We start from the raw sequence: 25,760 nt of genomic DNA on the forward strand, positions 1-25,760 counted from the left end.
CATTTAATGTTTCCATTTTTTAAATTTACCAATTCTCTCCTATTTATTTCCTTACTTTCCTGAAGATGTCACACTTTGCTAAGATATATTTTATGGACATTAGATCTTCTTCAGTGCTTGACTTAAGCATCCATACTCCATTTAGGATTCAAGATCATGTATCTGAGTAAATTATCAGATCGTTATCACATCTTATTATCTGTGCTTTGGACACTTTGACCAGGTTATGTGTTAAAACATTATTACTAAACAGTTTTGCCAAGGAGGGAAGGGGTCACAGATTTGGGTTTGTGATTCAAATTGATTTTATTAACAAAATATTCCTTATTAAAATATTATGTGAGCATTTCCCAAACTCCCACAATATTTACTCTCTATCTCGTTCTTTGCATCTGAGAAAGAATATTACTGACAATGACCCACGTGTTTGAGCTGGCCTGTTGGAATCTCTTTCCTCCAAGATGTATGTCTCTGTCTCTGTCTCTCTCCCTCTCCATAACAGATGGTCACTATTTCAACCATAGTCATCATTGACAAACTCAACTTTTCCTCACCCAATATGCCCACATGCCTCATTGTAACAGTTGTGGATTTGCAAATGGAGCAAAACCCTTGTCAGGGTGTCAAACTTATACATTTTGAAAAGAAAAAATTGGCAGTCTTCTTCCCTGTGTTTATCCCTTTTTGTTATAGTTAGTAGCTACTCTTATACACACCAATCATTTTCAGGTCATAGTCCCAAAGGGGTCAGCATGTGGGCTAATAGAGACCTGGAACACTAAAGTTTTCCATTAAATTGATTTACTCAAATGGTAACTCTGTTTCAGACTGGTGTTAAGAATGTTGGTTTGTATAATTCACTGCTGGCCATGTCAGTTGGAGACTAGGGTATCGTTTACCATGGTATTGGTGATGTTAACAGATTCAAATTTCAATCTTGAAGTCTTTTAAAACCACCAGCTGTCTTAGAAATACAATTGATTATTTAAACCTTACTTAAAGTTTAGAGATTAAAATAAAGTTAATTCCAGATGCATAATAATTAATGATAATATGCTTTAGATACCATTTTTAAAATGTAGGAAAATAGCATTTGGGTCAACATATTTATTGGAATTAAATACAAATTGTACCTTTTTCTCACAAATCACAATAGAATCGCTCAAAAATTTGAAAAAATATCTAGTTTACTATCAATCCACATGAAATTATTGCGTGAAATGGCACATACAATTTACAGCATAGAATGGAGATTTCACCAAGCAGGTTGACTCTCGTGTTTATTTTCTACACAAACCTTTACCTAACACTCTTCAGAGTGATTTTAGAACTCACAACAGCTTTCTGACAGTTTTATGAACTTTACTAGCTATGAATTTCTCCTCTGGCTTTGGCCACTGCTCCTTATATTTTATTCTGTTCTCCTCACTAAATGATTCCTCAGATAAGCTTCTTCAACTAGTTTACCATTAATCTTTATCTGCACTTTTTGTTTCCCTTGAATTTCATTCCCATCATTCTTCTCTCCAACTTGGTACATTGACCAAGCTTGTGTGCATTGTTGACAACCGTTATTGGATTCATGGATTTATTTCCATTCATTCACTATAAACTCCTTTCACTTGAAATCATCATTTCTTTCATCCTTCATCAACCCCAGTCATCCTGACAAAGAACAGTATCCTTTTTTGCTTACCTCTGATATTCGAGCTCTCCTGTATACCCGAATGCCTTCTCTCTTTTTAAACTCTCCTATCCTTATTCATAGTATGTATTTTAGTCTTGCCAATGTGATGACCACATCATAAGTGTGGTACCCAATCCTTTATAATTCCAGATGGAATTCCTCAGTTGTTTGGCTCCTGTGTGAGGGGGGATGAACTTTCCTGCCTTTTGTTTACCCATCCTCTCTGTTGGATGTAACAAGTTTAACTTAGAAAGGATCCTTTCTCTGTGGATCCCTTTATCCCAGGTCCAAATGAATGTTTGTTTTAGAAAGAGACAATTTAAACAGATTTTTTTGACTCAATAGAAATAATGAGTGAATCACTACACAAAGGAAATACTAACAGCACACAGATTGGAAATAAGTTGCAAGACCCAAAAGACAAAAGTAGGAAAAGAAGATATGCAGGTCAGTCTCTGAATTGGTCAATGGGTGAATACTTGAACATTGAAGTGGAGTAAACTGGGAGCATTGCCATTGTTTGCTGAACAAACTACTTCTGTGGTTCTAATATGTTGTTCGCAGGGGACAAGAAAATGACTGTTTGCAGTTTGGGATAAAACCACAAGGGGTGGTTTGCTGTTCAGCAGGGGCTGTCAACCCCTTGTTATCTTCGAAATTCAGTCTCTTCCCATTTGAAGATTCACAGAAAATTTACAGTGACATTCCATTTCCTTCACACAGAATTTTACTAGTCACCAATTTTTAAATCTATGTAAAACCAAAACAGAAATTGCTGGAGATACGCAACAGGTCTGGCAGAGAGAAAGAGGCAGAGTTAACATTTCAAGGCAAGTTACCCTTCATCAGGGAACAACGTTAACATTTCAAGTCCAGATTTTCCACAGATGCTGCCAGACCTGCTGAGTTTCTTCCCAATTGTTGTTTTTGTTTCAGATTTTGCAGTTGTTTTATCTGAGTGTAAAGCCTGCATGTGTTTTCTGTAATAATATTCCTTTTAAAAATAATGCATTTTAAAATTAAAAGTAAAAATGCCTATAAAGACTTCAAGGTTCTGATCCATCATTATAACACCATGTCACATTGATTCTCCATTGCCATATAGTCCAGATCAGAGACTGTCTACTTGCATACCTCAGCTTTACATTCCCCAATCCCACTGCTTTCTACTTCTTAAACCAAAAGAGAAAATGTTGGAAAATCTCAGCAGGTCTGGCAGCATCTGTAAGGAGAGAAAAGAGCTGACATTTCGAATCTAACTGACCCTTTGCCAAAGCTGCTTTCTACTTCTTGTTCGCTAAGATTTCACACACCATGTTTCGTAATGTTACTTGCCTTTATATTGCAACCACACTTTATACAGCATTTCATTTGTTGATGCTATGTTGCCTTGCAAAATCAAAGTCTTTTGACTACAACCTGGTCACAGAGCAATTGCATGCTAACTGTTGTGGATGAAGGAATGGAAAGGACTGCACAGGACCTTCCCCTACCAACCACTGTCCCTATCTGCACTCACAACCACTCCAGTACCATCCCTCCCTCTTCACACACACACACATACACATACATAATGATACAAGGACAGCTTGTAAAACAATTAGCCATCCCACACAGGTTGTGATTCATTACTGCTGACCTTTCACTGTAACTGTAAAAATGGCACAAGCATTACCAGAGAAAAATTAAAGTAGCATGGATTTTCTTTTAATAAGCCTGACCTTATCACTAATAATTGCTCTTCAAGAACATCCGAAATATATATCTATATGTCTCCATACACTTCATACAGAGTTAAACTTTATTTGAACTAAGAAACTTCAGCGAAATTAAAATTAACTGTGTAAATGCCAATAATATTTATTTATTGCAAGTTGCCTATTGCTGGAAAACTTGAAACATCCCTGGGCTCTATTGAAAGATAGAAGCAAATGGGAAAATTCCCTGATCAACTGTTTCCAGTATAATAATAGCAGATTTGTTGTTGGGTTAGCAAACTAAGGACATGAGTCATTCCTGTCTTACTGGGCATTCCTCCTGTCCTTGGAAATGGCAGTGATCCAGGTGGCAAGCTCACACCGTGCCTTCAGGGTCTGGCGTCATGGTCTCCTCTGCTGGTTCTTCAAGAAAGGGACATTCCTCCTCTGCAACACCTTTTGCACCAAAACCTCCAAGTCCCTGTCAGAGAGATGCATCACTATTTTCTCCTTCTCAGAGTCTTTGGAAAAACTGTTCTGTGACAAGCAGGGCAGCATTGGAATGTTATGTCTCAATCGGGTACACAGCAGCCTTTAAAAGATAGCATGAGCAACAGGGATGCTGGTCTTTGGGCATATATGCAGTGAATGGTGAGTTGTTCTGGGAACAGTCTGTGGTCAAATGGATAGTAAACCACATTGGAGAGGTGCCATAGGAGGTGGGACGGGTAGTTAATGAAGCACATCTTGTAAGCTGTGGTGAGAAATCTTGCTAGGATTCACAGAGTGAAACAAATAAAAAGCATGACACAACTTGCACTAAGCCAAAAACAAGAGGTTTAGTCCAATGTCTATTATTAGGTCATTCTAACTTGCACCTAATTGCCAATATGGAATTAACTGCATCTTGTTTAAGACAAGACCCACCTTTCCCTGAGGCTATCAGATATTTTTGTTTATATTACCAACCAGAAAAAAAGGATGGTGGGAGCAAAGTTAGTAGGTGCATCTTACACCTTGGCAATTATTGAGGATTTACATCAGTAATGCCATTGAATGTCAAGGGTAGATGGTTAGATTCTTTCTAATTGGAATTGGCCATAATCTGGTATTTGTATGATGCATTTATACTCATCAGTTATTAACCCAAGCCTGAAGTGTGCCCAGGTCATTCTGTAAATGGGCACAGACTGCTTCAGTTCCTTAGAATGTTATAAATGAAACGGAACACTGTAATCATTAGTTTCTTCCGCACTACTGAACTTAAGTGGGAAGGAAAGTCATTGATGAAGCAACTGAAGATAGTTACATCTAAAGTTCTGAGGAACTCTTGCAGCAATATCCTGGGGATCAAATGTTTTTCCTCCAAAAAACCACCATCACCATCTTTTGTGTGAGGCATGACTCCAAGCAGTGAAGATTTATCATCGCACATTTCCTAATGCATGAAATCCAGCTCTCGTCTATCATTCAATTATTTTTCTCGTCTGATCTCTGAAACTCAGAGATCCAATTAGTCCAAAAATAAGTGAGTGGAGGACAGTTTTAAGGACTGAAGAATTTATTAATATTTTGCTGATTGTTCCTCAGGCAGCTTAGATAGAAGGGATTTTCATTTGGATATCAGGAGAAGCAAACGACAGAGGGATGACTTGAATAGAAATTCATCAGTTCCTAAGTGGCAAATTTTAATTCAATCAGCTCCCGGCTTTCAGCTGAACAGAATTATCTTGCAGCTTCTAGCAAGCATTTTGTGCAATCCCTACTGCTTTATTTCTGTGGCATCCTCCTTTAAACTAGAATTAACATTCTGTATTTAAATAATTTCAAAGTGCTGGTTCAACCAACCTCACAATGTAATTGCAAAGTCGGAACTCACACGACACCAGGTTCTGGTCCAACAGGTTTATTTGAAATCACTGTGATTTTTAAGTAAACTAGTTGGACTATAATCGGATGTCATGTGACTTCTGACTTTGTCCACACCAATCCAACACCAACATCTCCATATTATAATGGCAAAAGTGGATCCTCTGCAGAGTCCATTTGAAATCATTGCATTCCCTTTGTTTTATTTTGGGATAGAAAATACATTTCAGCAAAAATCGTACAGAAATGGATAAATAATTCCAGAACAATGCCGCTGATTTGCTGCAAAATACCCGGCTTAATGTCTGAACTCAATATACATTACAATGAATTATCTTTTATATTTAGGAAACAGTTTAATTACAAAAAGGACCAGAAGTCTGAAACAGAAAATGTTTGTTCATTAATGTATGATTTTACAGATGAAAAGTGAGGAAAGTAAAGAAGAGGATTATGGTGAAATGGTCAACTAAACATGAAAATAATGTCTGGAAAGTAACTCAGTGAGGTGGGGAAATTGTCAACTGAAATAATAGCAGAAAAGAAGTCATGATGTGAAAAATTAGAGAGAACATATTGTTGATTTATCCAAACATTAGCCTCAGCATCTTCTCTGTCTGGTGGGTGCTGCTAATATTGGATTAGCATGAGCATTTCCTGAGATGGAGAAGGACAGCACATTGGATTGGGAATTTCCCCTCATTACACTGCCATCAGTGTGCTCTGTATCTCTCGCATTCATCTGCTAATTGTTTCTATCAGATTCTGAGACCATTGCAGCTCAGTCAGCTTTGCCACTTTTCCAATTCCTGAGATGAGGAGGAACTTCTTCAGCTAGAGGGTGGTGAATCTGTGGAATTCATCGCTACAGGTAGCTTTAGATGCCAAGTTATTAAGTGCATTTAAGACAGAGATAAATAGGTTTTTGATTGATGAGGAGATCAAGGGTTACAGGCAGAAGGCAAGAAAATGGAGTTGAGAAACATATCAGCCATGATCGAATGGCAGAGCAGACTTGATAGGCCCAATGGCCTAATTCCGGTCCTATGCCTTATGGTCTAAAGTGCCTTCACCACTGGCAGTGGTGTCAATGATCCACGATGCACTTCAGCAACCCACTGAACTTCCTTCAAAGTACCATTCAAGCTCCAACCTCTCCAATCTTGAAGAAAAAGCAATAGATTTGCAAGAACTCCACCAGCTAGAAATTGCCTTCTCGACCACACACCATCTTGGTCCGAAGCAATATTACCACACCTGCACTGCAAGGCTTGCAGCAATTTAAGATGGTCGCTTACCATTACAATCTCAAGGGTAATTAACATTGGACACTCAGTATTGGCTTTGCTGGTAACATGCATCTTATGAACAAATTAAGAGAATTTTTAACGTAGTAGAATGTCCCATGAACTTCATCAGACTGTAATCAAATAAAATTGGAAAGCAGGACATTAAGTAGTTTTAAGAATGGTGACTAAAAATTTGAAGAAACAATCAAAACAGGAATCCCACGGGGCCAGAATTGTGGGGATTCCAGATGACTGCACTATTCAAGGAAATTGCAGGCCAGGAGAATTGAAGTCATGGAGGAATTCATAACAAGATTCAGAATTTCAAAATTGACTTTTTTGCCACACCAGGAGTCAATGTAAGTCACTGAGGACACTATTGATGGGTAGATGGAACTTGATGCTAGTTTAAAAATAGGCAACAGAAGTTTGGTTGAATTCAACTTGATAGAGGGACAAAATTCGAGGAGCGTCAGGATGCTTTCTACAGACTAAAACTAAAAATCAAGAAAAAGTCTTGATCTGTTGCATTATTGGACTGTTGGATTCATTTGATAAAATAAAGGTTGATTGGTTTGAAAGGTTGATTGAACAGGAGAGTGGACATAAGGTGACAGTGATTATATATTCAAACTCAGAAAAAGCAAAGCAGCATAATGTAGTGCAGCATGTCAAAGCCAGAGGACCAAAGTTGTTGGTATGCTTTGGGCTTTAGTAAAGAAAATAATCGAAGCAGCAATATATAGCTCCAAATTTCTGACTTCTGACATTAGCAGACCCGGAAAAGTATGTTGTTCATTAATACACAGTGATCATTTCACTAAAACTATTCTTACAAAGAACTTCAAGGGTTGAATTTTCCCAGCCCTTTAGCAATGGAGTTAGAAGTGGGATGAAACGAGAAAGCAGGGGGCAGCCAGGTTGTGATCGTTTCTCAACACAATACAACCTCCACGGGAATTTCCCAGGGGCTGGCAGAAAGAACATTGGAAGATCCATTTCTATTATGTAGGACATTTAGATTTGCCACTCAAGGACCAATACAAGAACTATTTTCTAATGGAGATGGGTTCTTCCATTAGTCAAGCAACTCCTCCACTGCGTGGAGTCTGCCAGAGAGATGCTACTGGGCCATTGACACCTCCTTTGAATCCACTCAACCAAGAATCACAAAAATTAGGAGCTTTAATTAGATTTTCCTCTCCACAAGAAAGGCCCATCATGTCTTTTTTTGCTGTTTTGAGTGTTTCAGAAATCTCCTCAGTGTTGAGACCCCCTTACAGTCTCTTTGCTATGTCAGCAGTTACACCCTTCTCCCAGTGGGTCAGCTAGTCACATACTGCCTAGGTTGTTTGAAAAGGTACAAGCAGTTGGATAGAGTCAGTACCTTGTCATAATGTTCCAGCTAATGAATATGTCAGGCAATCTGAAAGTGAAGTTAATCTTCTTATGTCCATCAATCTTGTATGTTTATATGACCTTTACAATTTCTGCAATCCATTCTCCATGTCCACATCGCTTCACATTTTCCAAAGTCTACCAATCAATTCCTGGCTTTCAATTTAAGGTTAGTAAGAGGAACAAAAAGGGATACGTTGTTGAGATAGACAGAATAAAATGAATCTATTTGTCAGTTATTGATTTTTTATACTGTCTAAAAGCTACAGCAGTACTCTATACTAAATATGGTGGTTGATTGAAAATAATCTTTTTCATGATCACAGCAATATTCTTAATGCTGTCCAATCATTGATCAAAAACATCGTGACTTCATGACTTTCATTTTGCAGCCAATTGAGGAAGATCTTTCTTTAAAGCCAACCACATTTTATCACATACCAAAGGATGAGATTTTATTTAAGCTTTAGAGTGACATGAGTAAAACTTGAACAGGCTGTGATGAAATATTTACTTGTCTACATATTGGTTCGCATAGAAAATTATACTACCATCTTAGATTTAATTCTTATGTTACTTCAAGAGATTCTTGCAACAGTGATGTCATGGAACAGACAAGACATCACTGTTCCCTTTTGGAACAGTGGTTGGTCACATTGAAGAACATCACAAAAATGAAAATGCAATGCACTGATTATCCTTCACTTGTTGATCATTTTGACAGAGAAAAATATAAAGATTAGTAAATTCACATGGAATTATGGAAAAAAGCATAAACGAGTTTTGAGAAGTTATGTAGCTCAGGTTGAGGTTCTCGATGTAGGTTTGCTTGCTGAGCTGGAAGATTCATTTTCAGACGTTTCGTCACCGTACGAGGTAACACCTTCAGTGAGCCGCCGAATGAAGCACTAGGAATTCTCATGCATGTCTCACACAAAAGCATAAACAAACTTTCAAACAAATTATATGGACTGTTTATCGACATGCAGACATTTGACAACTTAAGGAAGTTTTCTTTTTAGAACCAGAAATGTTATTCTGTAAGGTGACAGTGATTATATATTCAAACTCAGAAGAAGCAAAGCACCATGATGTAGTGCAGAATGATTTAATTATGATTTAGGACATTCCAGCTCCACTCAATGAGGCATAATTTTTCCAAAGGCTTTTACAATGAAAGAAAATTCACATAAAATTATATCATTTCTAAAGTAGAGTTTCAACAGTTTTCAACTGTTTTGAATGATTATGAAATGCCAGACATTGACAATAGTTTCATCATTTCATTATTCTTGGAGGATCAGGGAAGATCTCTGGGACACACACCAAATAACCCCTATCCGCCCTTGAACCCCACCCCTCAAACCACAACACAGATTGAACCCACCTAGTCCTCATCTTCCACCCCATTAATCTCTGGATACAGCGCATGCTCCTCCACCAGTTCTGTCACCTGCAATACACCCCATCACCAAAGATATATTTCCCTCCCCACCCCTATCAGCATTCTGCAGAGACTATTCCCCCTATGATTTTCTTGTTAGGTCCACACCACCACAACCCCTCCCCACCTACCAACTCACCCTCCACATCTGGCACTTTCACTTGCCACCGCACAAGATGTAAAACCTGTGCCCACACCTCCTCCCTCAGCTCCATTTAAAGCCCCAAAGGATTTTTTCACATCTGGCAGAGATCCACATCCACCCACCTTATCTACTCGGTCTGTTGCTCTTGATGTGGTCTCCTTTACATTGGGGAGACAGGATGCCAACTCGCGGGGTGTTTCAGGGAACATCTCTGGGACACATGCACCCAACAACCTCACCATCCTGTAGCCGAACACTTTAACTCCTCCTCCCACTCCCCCAAGGTTATGCAAGTCCACGGCAACCTCCATTGCCAAATCCAAGCCACCTGACAGAGGAAGAACGTCTCATCTTCTGCCTTGGGAGCCTTCAACCAAACAACATCAACATTGACTTTACCAGTTTCCAAATCTCCCCTGCCCCCACCTCATTCCAGATCCAACCCTCTAATTTGGCACTGCCCTCTTGACCTGTCCTACCTGTCCATCCTCCTTCCCACCTATCTGCTTCACCCTCCCCACTGACCTATCAGAATTGCCCCCCCCCCCAGCTACCTTCCCTCAGCTCCACCCCACCCCTCCCCTCTTCCCCAACACCCACACATTTAGCTCTCAGCCCCCTTCGCATTCCTGGTGAAGGGCTTATGTCCAAAATGTCGATTCTCCTGCTCCTTGGATGCTGCCTGACCTGCTGTAGTTTTCCAGTGCCACACTTCTGACTCTGACTCTCCAGCATCTGAAGTCCTCACTTTCTCCTCATTATTTTGAATCTAGAACAACTTTTTTTTTAAATTTACAAAAACGCCATTTTCTGTCAATCATGTAACTGCTGCTTTCTCTATGGCACTGCTTCTGCCAAAGGCTACCTGCCAGCCAATCACCATGACATTTCAGGCATTTTGTACAAGCATCTTGCTTACATTTGCATTGGTATTCTTGCAAATTGTCCTGATGGGTGTAGGGCTTAAAGCTATGACAAAGTGTGCCTTTTTTTTCAGAAATATTGAAAAATTGTATGATCAGTTTTGCTACATTACAATCACAAATTCTGGGCTACTATTTTACAATTATCTTCCTCCATGTTTAACATGATCAACTTCCTGCAATGAATTTCTAAATAAGATTGGCATTCATAATATACTTGTTTAGCAGATATTCTCAAATTCACTATCAACATCTATTTATGCATACGTCTACTTGTGACAGTAACCAGTCCGTTAGATTTTATCACTTCAAATGCATGACTAAGGTCAGTTGATATTTTCCATATATATAAATAGTATCCCCAAATGCTCAGATTCTAAATCCCCGTGAGATTATTTGTTTCAACATTAGATTACAAGTTGTTAAACATGTGATTTTTATCTCAGCATTGAGTAGCTAAAGCTAGTATGTTGATTGAAAATTCTAAAGCTTGTGAGGTAAGAGAGAGGAATAAAGTTAGCCCTATTTAAGTGGCATCAATACTGAGTCTGGAATTCAGAGGTCTATTCAAAAACAAAATAAATTTACAAGGCAACTATTACAGTTTACAATGCTAGGATAGAAAAACTAGGATTTTTATTTTTCAATAATTCATGACAGTGATTGCTGGACAAATATGATTGATATTCTCCCCAACATCTTCATTTGATTCAACTATATCCTTTCATTAACTTAATGCATGAATGCAATTGCAAAGTAGTTACCAAACTCTCTCACATCGCACAAAAATTTATTACAATAATTAAATGATCATAAATTATTGTTAAAACAAAGTTTTATACAAGATTAAAAGACCAAGCATACTCATTTCTCATTAAGGCTTGCCTCCAATATACTGGTGGGGGAAGATTTATTAAAAGTATGACAAGTTTCCATGTAAGATTTTAATTCATTTTTGGAATGCAAATGTCACTAGCAAGGTAAATTTATTTTGTCCATCCCTAATTCAATTGAGAAGATTGTAGATGGATAGTAATGATTCAAGATTCACCATAGTGTTGTTTAGGAAGGGAGTTCCAAGATATTGATTCAGTGGTGAGAAAGGGCAGGTCAGCTACTTCCACTCATTTCACATGTGCTTTTTATCAAAGCCTATCCATTTCCTAAAACAAAAGGACCCAAGAGATCCATTTTAACTTTCTGTGGAACCCATCAATGGTCATAACTGTGTCTTTTTTAAAAATACATAATAGCAGCATACCTCATGGAGGAAATTACTGTTCCTTCCATTATTCTTTGAAACCAGCTCTCATGCCCAAGCAACAAACCTCAGAAGAAATAACACATTGATCCGTGATCTTGAGCTTTCTATCTGACATAAGACATTACCACAGCACACTTCTTAAGATATGCCCTTTCCTTTTGCATCAGTTCTCACGACTTCAGACAATAAAGGGTAAAATCACCATAGTCTTAACAGACCAGAGGGCTGCTCTCTTGAGACGACTGCTATTGATTAAACGGAGGGTTGCCGTACCTCAGGCCAGGGGAGAAGTCAAATGGAAGAATCTTCTATGGAATCCTCAGCTGTTGTAGGAATTGACTCCACATTGTTGGTGTCATTCTGCATTACAAACTAGCCATCTAGTCAACTAACTCTAAATCAACCTACTGTTATGACAATGGACATCACAATAAACCTGAACACCAGCTGTCACTAGGAATAGTACTTTACTTTCCTCCAGAAAGGGTATACAGAAGAATCCAACAGAATAAGGACTTCTTCCCAACATGCAGCAAGGTATCTATTTTACCAGTTACCAAATGTGGGGTCAAGTACTGGATATCTCTGGCAATTGTATCTTGGTTAACCATGCATCTCACCACTGAGTACGAAGCTTATAGATTCCTATAGTAGGACTTTATCTAAGCTGACGGCTCAATAGAATAGACAAAGAGCTCATTAATTAGATTACTTAAATTATTATTAATATCCATTATTGTCTACGGCTGCCTCTGCCCACTCAGCTGGACAAAAATGAACTCAACAATATGGCGTCAAAACAAGTAGGATAGATTTTGTTGCAGCAAATTGCTACAGATGCTGAAATCTGTCATGAAAACAACAAATGCTGGAGATTACAGCTGGTCAAGCAGGAAATGTTAACTTGCTCTCTCTCCATAGATCTTGGAGCACTTTGATCAACTTTCACTTTTACTGAACATTATTGAGAATACAGGCAAACTATTCATTGATCTCATTGTAGCTTGTGGGATTTTGCTGTGTACAAATTGATTGTCATAATTTTATGGAAGTGACAAGAATGGGAAGCATGACATGTGGGTGACTGAAGATTGGGATGGCGATATTCCACCAGAGTGTCAAGATAAAGTTAGCAGTGTGTTGAAATGTAAGCCATATTTAGAATATACTTAAAGTCAAATATATACTATGAATGTCTATTATTGTGGAAGCCTTCAATAAAGTTTGTCTTCAAGATGAAACCTGTGGGACCTGTTCCGATTGTTTAAAGATGGTGTACAATTGTAAGTTTTGTACAGTTGTGCAAGTTTAGTGATTTTCCTCTTTAAATTCTACAACATTAGGGAAAGGAGCAGGAGAATATACTCTTTCATGGACATTCAGAACTGGACAAAGATGAGTCACTGCTGGAGGGCTTGTGGAGTGGGGTTTTGGGAATGGAGTATTGGAAGTCAGAAATCCAGGGGAGGATAGTTGAGGGCGTTAGTGACAGGTAGGAGAGACATTGGAAGGGGCTTGTATGCTGAACATATGAAAGGGGAGTTTCAGTACTGTCCAACTTAGAATGTTGACTGGCAGAATCCTAACGTGGCTTTGAGTTTGCCTACAGCATTTCAGTTATTCCTAATTTGATTTAGTTTGATTTATTATTGTTACATAAACCAAGGTATATTGTGAAATATAGTTTTGTGTAATAATCAGACAAATAATGCATTACATAAGTACATCAGGGTACTGGAACAGAATACAGAATATAGTATTACAGCCAAAGAGAAGGTGAAGAGGGAAATCAACTGTAATACATGAGAGGCCTGTTCGTAAGTCTGATTACAGAGGGGAAGAAGCTGTTCATGAATCTGTTGGTATGTGTTTTCAAACTTTTGCATCTTCTGCCTCATGGAAGAGGATGGAAGAGAATATAACCGGGGTGGGAGGGGTCTTTGATGATGTTGGTTGCCTTGCTGAGGTAGTAGGAAGTATAAATAGAGTCAATGGAAGGAAGGCTGGTTTGCTCGATAGATGGGGCTGCGAGCACAACTCTATAATTTCTTGCAGTCTTGGGCATAGCTGTTGCCATACCAAGCTGTGAAGCATCTGGATAGGATAATTTCTTTGGTGCATCTATGAAAATTAGTAAGAGTCATTGTGGACCTGCCGAATTTCCTTAGCCCTCTGAGGAAGTAGAGGTGTTGGTATGTGCTTTCTTTGATGCATTTTCAATGTATGGAATGGAAGGTCAACTGAACCTACAAGTTTCACAGTGTCCCAAGATGCAGACACCAATGTGAATATTCAATAAAGAATGAAAGCAAAATCAACATAGATTCTTCCACAATAAAGTAGATATCCTTAAATCTCCTTGTAGCCATCAATTTGTGAGAATCATGACACCTCCCAATACATTTAGCACTCTGACCTTCTGACCTAGTTACTGTCATCAAATGTAATGATGCACACAGGAAGAAACTAAAATTGATGTACTGCAAAATGTTCAACAGTGAAATTTAATTTTGAGAAGTTCTCATGCTATATTTCTGCTATGTCCATGGCAATGTTGTTAAGCAGAAAACTTGTGACTGGGAAGCTTAGACTCTTTGTTTAACCAGGAGATTCACTAATAGGTCATCTGTGATTGCTACATTGAAACTTGCAATCAGCTAACATCAGTATAAAATTTCCCTAGCCACTTAATGAAACATGCTTCCTGTGCACACCACTGGCACTGGAGAAGACACAGAGAAACAGCATGCAGTTTCAGTTTCAAAATTATGAATTATACGTTATTGACAAAATTCAACCCTTAATTTCCTTTAAGTAGATTTGCTTGGCAGTTTTTCCATTTATCTCAAGAACATTTAAGATTAAATGTGTAAAATTAAATATGCTTCTTTATAAAGATTGAACCAATATTTGTCCCTTACATTTACAGTACTGTCAAATTTGACCTTGTTGATGGTTGGAATTTCCATTGTCATTGGACTAGCTCAATACACCACAGCAAATAATTATTCTCTTGTGCTGACTACAGGAAACAGCTGACAGTATGCTCACTCTGTCAGTGGCCAGGATTGATCCAACAATGAAGCAGAAATGTCTGAAGCAGAGTGGAAAATTGGCCTTTACATTCATTATCTAAAGGATATCTATTTACATGAATGGTACTTCAGAGAGTGATCAATGCTGTTAAATAGTTTTTTGATTGGCTAAGGCATCTGAAGTGGAATTGTCTTTATGCTAGATAAAAGTCTTTGAGACTAGATATTATCTAAATAGCAATGGTCTTAAAAAGGTTTTGAAAGAGATTAGAAGGTTACTGGACTCAAAAGTTAGGAAATTATTTAATGCTTCAAAATTGAAATTATTTCATAACCAGGTCGGATTAGAACATCTAAAACATTTTGCAGAAAAATTTAAATTTCTAAGCACCAATTGAAGGAACAGGAACACTTATTTGTGAACTGCAGGAAAGATGACAATAAAGAATGATAATAGGTGCATCCTGTTGGCTGAATAGAAATCATCACCGTTAAGGATGAAAGGGAAATTTGGGGTGGAAGCTGCCCAATAAAGCAGAGGCAATAAAAGTTCTACTGTCAGGGGTTGAAGAATGGTAATAATTGTGCAATCTCCTTCCTCCAACCATATCAATCAGCCTGACTAATTCAGAACTTCTTGGCTGGGAAAATTTCATTTTTTATTCATTTACCTGCCATCACTGGCTTGGTCAGCATTAATTGCCCAACCTTAGTTACATTTGTAAAGGTAGTTGTCAGCTGCCTTCTTGACTCACTGTAATCTATTTGATGTAAGGGACACCCGTTGTCTCATTAGGGAGTAAATTCCTCAATTTTGACCAAGTGACATAGATATATCAGCAATATATCTCCAAGTCAGGGTGGTGAGTGGCTTGAAGGGGAACTTGCAGGTGATAGTGATCCCATATATCTGCTGCCCTTGTCCTTCTAGATGGAAATGGTCATGCATTTGGAATGTGTTGGTGATAAGCACATCCTGTAGATAGCACATTGCTTCAACAGAGCGTTGATGGTGGGGGAAGGGGAATGTTTGTGGATGTGGTGCCAATCAAGTGAGTTGCTTTGTCCTGGATTATCATAGAGTCATAGAACGGTACAGCATGAAAACTGACCCTTCAGTCCAATTTGTCTATGCTGGCCAGATATTCTAAATTAATCTAGTCCTATGTACCAGCATTTGGTGTATATCCCTCTAAACCCTTCCTATTCATATACCAGATAACTTTTAAATGTTGCAACTATGCCAGCGCCCACCACTTGCTCTGGCAGCTCATTCTATACATGCGCCATTCTCTCCATGGAAAAGTTACCTCTTAGGTCCCTTTTAAATCTTTCCCCTTTCACCTTAAACCTATGCCCTTTAGTTTTGGCCCCTGCTACGCTGAAGAAAGTACATTGCCTATTGACCCTATCCATGTTCCTCATGGTTTTATAAACCCCTATAAGGACACCCCTCAGTCTCTGATCGTTCAGGGAAAACAGCCCCAGCCTATTCCCCAGCATCTCCCTATATCTCAAACTCTCTAACCCCGGCAACATCCTTGTAAATCTGTTCTGTACCCTTTCAAGTTTCACAACAATCTTCTGATAGGAGGGAGATCAGAATTGGATGCAATATTCTCATGGAGGCCTAACTAATCTCCTGCACAGCCCTAACATAACCTCCCAACTCCTATACTCAATACACTGACCAATAAAGGCAAGCAAATGCCTTCTTCATAATCCTGGATTAGTGGTGCTGGAAGAGCACAGCAGTTCAGGCAGCATCCGAGGAGCAGTAAAATCGACGTTTCGGACAAAACCCGAAACGTTGATTTTACTGCTCCTCAGATGCTGCCTGAACTGCTGTGCTCTTCCAGCACTACTAATCCAGAATCTGGTTTCCAGCATCTGCAGTCATTGTTTTTACCTACTTCATTATCCTGTCTACCTGTGACTCCACTTTCAAGGAACTATGAACCTTCACTCCAAGATTCCTTAGTTCAGCAACACACCCCATGACCTTATTCCCCATGAGTGTGTAAGTCCTGTCCTGATTTGCCTTATCAAAATGTAACACCTCACATTTATCTAAATTAAATTCCATCTGTCATTGGTCCATCTGATCAAGACAATGTTGTACTCTGAGGTAACCTTATTCGTTGTTCACTATATTAAGCTTTTTGAGTGTTGTTGGAGCTGCACTCATCCAGGTAAGTGGTGAGTATTTCATCACACTGCTGACTTCTGCCTTGTTGATGGTGGACTGGCTTTAGGAAATTAGGAGGTGAGTTGCTGACACTGCAAGACTCCTAACCTTTGACCTGCCTTTCCGGCAGACTACTTAAATAATCAGTTCAGTTCAGTTTTTGGTCAAGGAAATCCTCAGAATTTGATAGTGGAGGATTTTATGATAGTATTGCCATTGAATGACAAAGGGTAAAAGCTTTATACACTTTTGTTTGAGGTGGTCATTGCCTGGCATTTGTGTGGCAATAATACTGCTTGCCATTTGTCAGCCCAAGCCTGAATATTGTGCAGGTCAGGATACACTAGGACATGGATTCCTTCAGTATCTGAGGAGTTGTGCCCAACATTGTGCAGGTATCAGCAAACAATCCACATCAGACTTTATGGTGGAGGGAAGGTCATTGATGAAGCAGCTGAAGATGGTTGGGGCAAGGACACTACCCTGGCAACCTCCAACAGTGATGTTCTGGAACTGGCATGTCTGATTCTCAACCACTATAATCGTCTTACTTGGTGCCAGGTATGACTAACTAGCAGCAGCTCCCCACCATGCTCCTATCCTAATACCCTTTAACTCTAGTTTTGCTAGAGCTCTTTGATGCCACACTCAATCAAATACAGCCTAAATATCATGGCAATCCCTTTCACCTTATCTCTAAATTTCCATTTTTTAGTCCATGTTTGGACCTAGATCATAATGAGGTCAGGAACTGAGTGGCTCTGACCCCAATTGAGCATCAGCGAGCAGGGTTATTGCTAAGCAAGTGCTGCTTGATAACAATTCCAAATTATTCTAGGAAAAATCTCTCCAGTTTATGACACCTTCTGTGGGTTCAAATATGGATCCAATAGAATCTCTGAATTCCACATTGAGAAGATCATTCAATCTAGAAAGAACCAATTAACCCATCGTCATGACCCACTGACTCCTATGGACTTTGTCAAGAAGGATCTGCCCTTTATCAGTGTGTCTTGTCTGGAATGACAGGGCACAGTCAGTGACAGGGCAGCCTCAGCATGGATCCAGACACGTTGGAATTTTGGTCCAAATGACTGATTTGATGGACTGGCAGTGAATTAAACTGGATGTTATCATATCCAATGATACAGTCAGCCTACTGAACAAAGAGAGGATGCAGGAATTTATTCCCAAATGTTACTCCTGCATGGTTATCAGCAGAAAAATTGGAGCAGGAGTAAGTCACTTGACCCTTCGAGCTGCTCTACTATTCAGTAAAATCACAGGTGATCATCACAGTCAGAACCCTGTTCCATCTTTTTCTCCACATTTATTGATCTGTTTAGCCTTAGATAGCTCTGCATCTAATAGCTGGTGTTTTGACCTCATACAATTTATTTGAGAATTCCAAAAGCTCAATACTCTTTGGCTGAAGAAATGTCTCATCTCGGTCCAAAACGATCTACCTTATATCCTGAAACTGTGTTGCCCAGTCACCAGGAACATCCTTTCTGAATAGTCCAGTTAGGAGTTTATAGGTTTCTCTGAGATTTCCCCTCATTCTTTAAACTTCCATGAATATTGTCCTAACTTTTTCATTGAATCCCTACAGTGTGGAAACAGGCCATTTGGCCCAACAAGTCCACACCAACTCTCCAAAGAGCATCCCATCCAGACCTAAACCTCCTTACCCTATCCCTGTATTTCCCATGATTAATCCATCTAACCTTCACATCTTTGGACTGTGAGGAAACTGGAGTACCTGGAAGAAACCCACACAAACATGGGAGAATGTGCAGTGTTCCACACAGTCACCCGAGGGTGGAACTGAACTCAGAAATCTGGTGCTGTGAGGCAGTAGTGCTAACCACTGAGCCACTGTGCTACCTCTAACTGAGCCATTCAGTCCTGCTATCCCACAATCAGTCTGGTAAACACATGTTGTAGTCTCTCCATCTCTAGAATGTCCTCCTTCAATAAAGGAGATCAAAACTGGATCCAATGCATAGTACATTAAACATAACTGTGATTAACAGTACCATTATGTTGAATGTCAAACACAATGTACATAAATGCGGACATGAAATCAGCCCATAAAATTATGTTATCATCCTCAGCAAGAAGTTATAGGTGATTGTTGTGCTTCTGGTAGTTTATATTCATGATTTCACATGAAGCATTGGTTTTATTTCACTGGAATTGCTAACACTTAACTTTATGTTACCACGATTCACCTCACTTAAATGCTGCTAAATAATATTGTACTTCAAATGCTTTCCAATTTCTAACTCAGTCTTCAATTACTTGAGCAAAAATAAGTGTTAAGTACAATATTCTCCTGCACTCCTGCTCCTGGTATAATTGTCTGGGTCAATAAATCAGTATAGGACAGATTGAGTTATGAAGCAGAATTGAAAATGAACTCACTTAGATAACATCTGGGAATCTTTCAGTATAAACATTCAATTCTGTTCTCAATGCTTTCCTCAACAGATGACTCATTACAGATAAGTCTCTGCTTAATAATACTGGTAGAAGTAACCACAACAGACTTTTCAAGATAGACCTGCCTCCACCATAGGGACATTCATCAACAGGTGGTATGGCACAATCATTCGGATAAATGCTACATGCCCTGGTGTTAGGTGCTCTCTACTGACCTTCAGATCAAGCCTAGAACTGACGTACAGTCTGTGATGCTGAGCAGTTTCAGCAGAATGCGAACAGAAACATTGGCATCTACTCAAACGCAGATGTTTACAGAACAGAAAAAGCCATTTGACCCATCATGTCCATGCTTGTCATTTGTAGCTTCCAGCCCTGGAGACTATACAATGCATGTGAATATCTAAATTCTGCTTAAATTTAATGTGAGTTTTAGATTCAACTACCCTTTTGGGCAGCGTGATCCAGACTCTTATCAGCCTCTGGATGAAAAAATGTTTCACTTCTCCCCTTAGCCTACCACCTTTGTCATCCAAGATCGTACCGGAACATGGCTGCATTATCCACTTTTTACTCTCCCTAGGTACAAGTGACAATATATTAAATAAATCTACTTTTACTTTAAATTTAAGCCACTTGGCTATTAACCATTTTACTAATAAAAACTAGTGTCTTCTTACTCGCCACATAATCTTATATACTTTTATAGATTCCCTCTCATACTTTGCTGTTCCAAGATAAACATCCTCAACCGATCATAGGCCAGACCCTCCAGCCCAGGTAACATCCTGGTAAATTTTCTCTGTAGCCTGTTCCTGCAATGAGGCATCCAGAACTTCACACAATTCCCCAGTTGAGGCTGAACCAGCGATTTATAGTTTCAGTGTAACCTCTCTATTCTTGCATTCCATGCCTTAGCTAATAAAGACAAGGATCTCTTATGCTTTCCGAGCCACTTTTTCCACCTGTTCTGCTAATTTCAGAGGCCTGTGCATATGCGTATACCAAGGTTTCTCTGATCTTCATTACTTTACAGAGTGTTATCATTTATAAGTTCAATCTCTTGCCTGTTATCCCTCCCCAAGTGCATTACCCCTCACGTTTCAATGTTAAATTCCAATTAAGGACAAAAGAGCAAAGAACAAGAGTAGGTTACCCAGCTCTTCAAGCATGCTGTTCTTGAAGATCATAGCTGATCTCATTTTAACCTCAACTCAACATTCCTACACATCTCCGATAATCTTTCATGCCCAATACTCTTTTGTTCCCTTAATAATCAAGGATCTATATCTATCTCAATCTGCTATTTCAAGATTCTGCATTCACAGTTTTTTGAGGCAGAGAATTCTCTTGTGTCCAGTCACGCATCCATCTGCTCTATCATTCTATTCCTGTATGCACTTATGCATGGCATTGTAAGGAATTTGGAGATGGCTACCCTTGAAATCATGCTTTTCAATTCTTATCCAATTCTAAAGTTTGCTTCCAGGACCTTAATTATTTTTCTTCCAAATGCTGTATTCCCAACATCTTTGGATATTCATTCTCACCCTTCAGAATTCCCTATAACTGTTCCATGACATCTTTGATCCTGACACTCAGAAGGCCATCTACTTCACAATGCTAAGAATTATCCTTGACCAAGGCAAGATAAATCTATATCAACTATATATCTGTACCAACTATAAGTGCTGCAAGGGCCATTAATATTGTTAAGAAAAAACACAAACTTGCTAATAGGTTGTACAAATATGTTTAGTCAGAATTTTGCAAGAACCATCCAGACCTCATAATAAGCTTTGATCTGCATATGGAATCAAAGCTGAATGCCGAACAACTTAAGACCTTCAGATATAAGAACAGAATTAAGCCATTCAGCCCATCAAGGCTGTTCTGCCATTTGATCATGGCTGATACATTTCTCAACCCTATTCTCCTACCTTCTCCCTGTTAGCCTTCATTCCCTTATCAGTCAAAAACCTATCCATCTCTCTCTTAAATGCACTCAATGATTTGGCCCTCATAGCCTGCTGCAGCAATGATTTCCACAGACTAACCACCCTCTGGCTGAAAAAGTTCCTTTGTATCTCAGTTCTAAAGGGTTGTCCCTTCACTCTGCGCCGTGCCCTTGGATCCCAGTCTCTTCTATTGATGGAAATAACTTATCCACATGTACTCCAATCAGGACTCTCAATATTATGTGAGTTTCAGTCAGGTCCCCTTTCATTTTTCTAAACTCCATCGAGTACAGTCTCAGAGCCCTCAACTGCTCCTCATATGACAAGTCATTCATCCCCAGGATCATTCTTGTAAACCCCCTCTGGACCCCGTTCAATGCCAGTACATCCTTCTTTATATACGGGACCTAAAACTGCTCATAATATTCCAAATGTTGTTTGACAAGAGCCTTAGAGTCAAGATTAGAGTAGTGCTGGAAAAGCACAGCAGGTCAGGCAGCATCCGAGGAGCAGGATAATCAACATTTTGGGAAGGGCTTTTGCTCGAAACATCGATTTTTCAACTCTTCAGATGCTGCCTGACCTGCTGTGCTTTTCTCGCACTACTCTAATCTTGACTCTAATCTCCAGCATCTGCACTACCCACTTTCGCCTACCTGACAAAAGCCTTATACAACCACAGTAGTACATCTCTGACTTTTATTCTAGCCCTCTTTTAATGAATGCCAGCATTACATTTGCCTTCCTAATCGCCAACTGAACCTCCATCTATTGTTGCATCATTTGCAAATGTCACAACAATGCCTTCAGATCATTAATGTACAACATGAATAGTTGAGGTTTTAACAGTGATCTCTGTGGAATTCCACTAGTCACCAGCTGCTATTCCTTTATCTCCATTCTCTGGCTTCTGACAGTCAGCCAATTCTATCCATGCCAGAACTTTTCCCCTTACACCATGGGCTCTTATGTGCGTGACACTTTGTCAAAGGCTTTCACTGGCTCTCCTTATCCAACTTGCTCATTACCTCCTCAAAGAATTCTAACAGATTTTTCAGGCATCATGTTCCTTTGACAAGGTTATGCTGACTCCATCCTATTATACCATGCACTGCCACGATTATCCTTAAGTTAGACCCTGAAATTTACCATTTACCAAGGTCAGGCTAACCATCCTATAATTTCTTGTCTTCTGCTTCTCTGCGTTCTTCAATAGGGGTGTTACTTTTGCAATTTTCCAGTTCTCTGGGACTCTCTTTGACACCAGTGATTCCTGGAAGGTCACCACTAATGCCTCTAGAATCTCCTCAGCTATCTCCTGCAGAACACTCGGGAATAGTCCATCTGGTTCAGGTGATTTCACCACCTTTAGACCTTTTAGCTTCCCCAGCACCTTCTCCGTCTCCACAACACTCACCCTTGACTTTCTTGAAGTTCCGATATGCTGCTGCAACTTCCGTGTAGTAAAGTACCTATTCAGTTCCCCAATATGGCTTTACAAGCCTCATTTTCAGTGGACCAATGTTCACTTTTGCCTCTCTCTTACCTTTTAAGGTTTCTAAAAAAGGTTCTTGCAATCTTCTTTGATACTATTAGCTAGCTTACTCTTATATTTCATCTTCTCCCTTTTTTTTAAAAGTCATCCCTTATTGGTTTTTAAAGAATTCCCAATCCTCGGGCTTCCCATTGATCTTCACCATATTGTGTGCTTCAGCCATGGTTGCCTCATCCTTCTCTGGGTATATTTCTGCTTCCTGGGGATGAATTTCAGTTTTGCCTCCTGAATTACCTGCAAAACTCCCTGCGATTGTTGCTCCACCATCTTCCCTACTGGACTCGTCTTCCAATCAACTCTGGCCAGCAACTCCCTCATGTCTTTGTAGTTACCTTTACTCAATTGTAAAACCATTATATCTGATTCAAGCTGCAGGGTAAATTCTATCATATTATGGTCACTGCCCCCAGGGGTTCTTTTACCTTACATTCCCCATCAAGTCTGCCTCAGTGCACATCAACAAATCCAGAATTGGATTGGAGGAATTGGAATGGAGGATTTGAGCTAGAAGGAGAATCTTTATAGTCTAGCATTTTTTTCATTTGAGCATTAGAGTTTGAGGGGTGACCTTATAGGGGTTTAGAAAATTATGAGGCAAAATAAGCAAGGTAAATAGCAGTTTTGTTTTCCCTAGGGTAACGGATTTCAAGACGAGGAGTCATATTTTTAAGGTGAGAGGAGAAAGATTTACAAAAGACAAGAGGGGAAACTTTTTTTTAAACTGAGGGTGGTATGTGTGTGGAATGAATGTCCAGAGGAAGTGGTAGATGCAGGTACAGTTATAACCTTTAAGAGACATTCAGATAAGTATATGAATACAAAATGTTTGGAAGGATGTGGGCCAAGCACAGGGAGATTTTGTTTGTGATTATTGTTAGCATGGACTGGTTGGACCAGAGGGTCTACTCCCCCATTGTATAATGCCATGACTCTTTGACAAGGTTGCCTTTGGAATTTGGAGATGATTCTTCAGCACAATGCCTGCAAATAGCAAAACTATTTCTCTGTACCGTAGCTAATTTAACACTGTTCACCAAAGTACCCAATATATGACACAGCAATAGATCATTTACATACCTTTGGCAAATTGAGTACAACTCACAAGATCACAAAAACCAAAATAAATGCAGCCAAAAAAGAGTTATTGTCACAAACAAAACCAACTAGGAGGTTCATCAGAATCAATATCAGTTCAGCAACTCTGACAAAGGTCTTAGATACTAGTAGAATGGTAATTTTGAGGGCAAACAAAAACTTAGACTTGTTGGAAAGACTACAGTTATGTTGGTTGAGATATTCTGGTAGTGAAACAGTCATTGAAACTATGTCAACTGGAAATACACTTCAGGACCATGTGGAATCTCCAATAAAGCTGACACCATGGGAATAGCCTAGGAACTTGAAGATTTTCATGGGTCTGGAATGATCCAGCAAAGTCTCTTCCAGTCAGAATTATGAAGGCTCTGACTCATTTATGCTTAATAGTTACACAGGAAATTTCATAGAATTAAAAACTTTCTCAAAGTCTGAAGTCCAACTCACCAGTAACTATCATTCTATCTCTCCCACTAACTGCATGCTAGACTCCAACACATTTAGATTCAACATCCCCCTTAACCTATTGTCCATCGGACATGACAGCTTTCACTATGCTACCCTGACTTAATGCCCCTCTTCTCCCATTGGAGCCAACAACCCCATCAACCTCCCAACCTACCATAATTACCCGTCTACTGCTTCCACACCAAGGCCTTTCACTGTATTTTTGCTGGATATTTAATCCACAGAATACAATATTCAATGCTACAAAATGGAGTATGGTTTCTGCCAAAATAGTTCTTGTTTCTGGTTTTGAGGATTCCTGAACAAGTTTGAATCAGAAGGCCACTGTCCAGGAATCTCCAGTGGGGAAGTCAGCTAAGTGGGTAATTCTCAATTCAATCAGAGTTGGAACTCGGGTCCCTGATTCTGAATGGAGTATCCGACCAATTAAAACTCTGTGTCTTAACATGATGGGCAAGTCTTGGAGAAGCAGTGAAAGCTTTAGGATGGCAATGAGGGGAAACCTGAAATCGCGCTTTATTAGCCTGAATACTTGAACTCACAGATATGTCACTCTTTTCTTCAAGCTTGTTGCATGAAAAGGCGATTCTTGCAGATACTGGGATATGAGGTCTCTGGGAAAATAACAAAAGAGAACAACAAACGTATCAAGAAGAGACCTATGGTACAAGTAAGGTACAAGTAAGGTAACGGTAAGGTACAAGTTGTAGAATAAAGAAAAAGGTTCACAGTCCCTTCCTCATTTTGTAAAATACAGTAACATTTTACACAAGAGCATTAGAATTTTCAATCAAGAACAACAAATGATGGATTATCATTTTCAGACCAAGACCATATGGTGTACGATATATCTGGGTAAACTGTTCATCACTGATATGCTCATACACATCCAGATATTGTAGTATTGTAGCAAATCCAGAAAACAAAAAAAAATCTTCTTTAAAAATTCAGTTAAACCCACATATCACAAAAACACTTCCATTAAACTCTCCATCAACCATATGCTTTGTCATTGCATCAATATAAATTGGCACTTGCAATGCTGATGGCTCATACTTTGAAAGGAGAATTATTATATATGTATATATTTGTATGAAATATGAGGATAATGTAACTATCATTTTCCTTTTGTCCCTTAATTACTCAACAATGTTCTGACATTTCTCATTTTGTGTTTGAGCTGTACCATTTAAATTCAAATTGCTTTATTTGCACCCTTTTACTTTCTCTCCCTCAAGGAAATATTTTAACACAGAAAGCTAAAGACATGTGAAACTTTGTTGTTTGGAATTTGCCAGCA

General features: G+C 39.1%; 1 protein-coding gene across 1 annotated transcript in view; it reads right to left on the reverse strand.

Moving 5' to 3' along the window:
• Window positions 1-25,052, reverse strand: part of sntg2 (syntrophin, gamma 2) — a 1,097,028-nt gene extending 1,071,976 nt beyond the window's left edge. Inside the window, exon 1 of the mRNA XM_087975850.1 lies at window positions 25,003-25,052. The gene's annotated coding sequence lies outside the window, so the exon portion shown is untranslated. The remainder of the gene's footprint in view (window positions 1-25,002) is intronic.
• Window positions 25,053-25,760: the final 708 nt, after the last annotated feature.

The sequence above is a fragment of the Chiloscyllium plagiosum genome, unplaced genomic scaffold, assembly GCF_037043375.1.
Source record: "Chiloscyllium plagiosum isolate Xiang-an unplaced genomic scaffold, Cpla_swu_hap1 HiC_scaffold_3, whole genome shotgun sequence".
Classification (NCBI taxonomy): domain Eukaryota; kingdom Metazoa; phylum Chordata; class Chondrichthyes; order Orectolobiformes; family Hemiscylliidae; genus Chiloscyllium; species Chiloscyllium plagiosum.